Source organism: Rhincodon typus, chromosome 10 (assembly GCF_021869965.1).
Source record: "Rhincodon typus isolate 14 chromosome 10, sRhiTyp1.1, whole genome shotgun sequence".
Classification (NCBI taxonomy): domain Eukaryota; kingdom Metazoa; phylum Chordata; class Chondrichthyes; order Orectolobiformes; family Rhincodontidae; genus Rhincodon; species Rhincodon typus.
Genome location: NC_063341.1, coordinates 24,576,789 through 24,579,417, shown reverse-complemented (window position 1 = coordinate 24,579,417; position 2,629 = coordinate 24,576,789).

Sequence of the window (2,629 nt, the reverse complement as noted above, 5' to 3'; positions counted from 1 at the left end):
AGAACACAATCTGTGATTTAAATTTAACAATTGACACAGTGTTCATTACAGTGGGATCCACAACTACACCCACCTTGCAGCTTCCTTTTCCCACTTACCATAATGTTCTTCCAGTCCCCTTCTTCTTGCATCACCCCACACCAATCTTGCCTCCTTCTCTTCCTCAACTCTTCTGCAGTCAGCTCTTCCCCTCACCCAACACTGATCCACTCATAGTAGATGTCCCAATCACAGACCAGCCTATAGAACTCCTGCATCTGGCAAAAGGAAATCCCAGACCCCAGCCTTGGCTAAAGGCAGTCCCCAATCCTGACCTTAGTAAAAGCTGATCCTGGTATTAGCAAAAGGTGGTGCCTCGTGACTTCTTCAACACTCTCATCAACTTAGCTCATTGGTCCTCCATTCACAGGTTATTTCTCCCTCCTCACTTGTTGCTGATAGATTTTCCAGTGAGCCTGTCAACCACAAGCATGGGAGAAAACCAGTCTTAGATTGAAGAAGCAAATCCTCATCTTTTCCTTCCATTTTATTTACGGGGCGACTTTTCTTTCTGATTGATCACCCCATCAGTCTATTTTCCCAGGCAATTTGGGGAATTTCAGGTATAGATTCACCCATTGTCCCCTTGTATTTGAGCACTGACTTCTGTGTTGCAAAGGCTGGGCTCTAAGCTCCATGTAAAGTCCTATGGCAAATTGGTGTTGGGCTACTTCATGATCCTTGACATTGACCATAGACTTTCTGATGGGCTTCCCAATATGCTATGTATTTTGTTTTCTGAAGACTGTCCCATTGCAGTGTTCATCTGAGTCCCCACAACAGAACCCCTGTGCAACATCATTCTGTAGCAAGCTAGCACCTGAATTTCCATGCCCTCTGCTCTTGCTACAAGTCACTCCTGCAGGTCTCACCTGTATGCTGTCTTCCAAGTATCTTAACTGGAGGCTGTAAATATAAAATCAAGTGATATGCTTCTTTACTGGCTCTTCCTTCTTGCTGTTCCTCCTTTTCCTGGCCGGGTTGCTTTCTTCGGTACGCAAAGGAGAAAGGCACGAGGATAAAATGGTGAGGCAACGGGAAGTGAGCTTCATGCGTAAGCCATCTTCAGCTTGTAAATCATAAGACACTGTGGGAGTAAAGTGAGTTGGGTTACAAGGAGAGGGATTAGTGGATCGTCTTTGTCCTCTGCCTCAGCAATGGCTATTTCAACAATGTCTAGCATTTACACCTTAGGGATAGGATATGCAAGTGTACATGTTCCCCGCTAGCTGGTGTCTGCTGCCTCCAGTTCTGTGAGAGAATAAGTGTCTTAATGAGGATTACACAATCTGTTTTACTGATATGTTGTCTTCGTTGGTTCTGTCTGCCAGTGTGGACCAATTGAGATTGTGTGAAGCTTGCAGCACAATAAACTGTGCAGGTTGGAGCATGTCCCTTACGAGTCCCAATTGTTGGTTGATGATAAATGACGTGGTAGTAAATTGAACAGCATCAGAGGCTATAACGCAGTTGGTGGCAAATGGTTTCTGAATATGCATCACTAACCTGCATCATTTGTGTGAGGTCAATGACCTGCTTGCAGTATTGCTTCTAGGTCCTAGCATTGACTTTCATTCGATCTGCCCCTACTGCCTTCTGAGCATGTGTCTTGATGGTCTCTTGATCCTCATGGGCTTGTGGATTCAGAATACCCTCCTCCTTTCTACCAAAGCCTACTGGGCAGTGTCTTTACATCTTGGAGCCCACTTCCCTCCATAGTGCACCATTCTTCAATACTTCTGACTGCAAGCACCAGTTCCACCACAATACAACTACCCTTTAAGAGTAATGCTAACCATTCATGAAAGTGACTTGTTGCTGATTGTTCAACAGTACACAGCACTGGTTTGATAATGAAATCATTGAAATAAGCATGCATTATCAAACTGGCATTCTGCTACCACAGCAGCTATTTCAGGGACAGTTGAAGTTAGCTCACCTGTATCTCTCAAACTAATAGGCTGGGGTTCTTTTATGTAGAAAAGACTGCAAGTGACCTTATTAAAGGTCTTTGAAGATTATGAAAATATTTGATAGTGTAGACTTCACGAAAATGTTTTCATATGAACAAACTATTATAGCTGCCATAAATACAAGACAGCCAACCCTAAATCCAATAGTGAATTCAGGAGAACCATATGTAATTTATTTGAAAAGAAAATCGTCATCCAAAAAATGTTAGAATAAGTTTGTAATTTTAAAACTTTGTAATTGAGGTGAATCACACAGTCACGTAAGAAAAAGCTAGACAAACACACAAGCTAGAAAGGATCAGAAAGTTATGCTACATGGATTTAGAAGAAGGGTGAAATGAGACTCCTGTGCTGCATGGTTGATCTGTACTGTAGGCTCCATGTAATATTTAATCATTTACGTCTACAACTCAAACATGAGGGCAGCCTTGACATGAAAGATCAGCAAGAACACATGTAGCAGGTAGAAGTGTGAAAGACAGATTAGAAATGGAGTTTAAAGATGAAAATAAGTGTGATACTATAAAGCAAGTTTTAACACGGCAAAGAGACAATATTTTACTTGAATCAGAGATAGTAGGAACTGCAGATGCTGGAGAATCCGAGACAACAAGGTG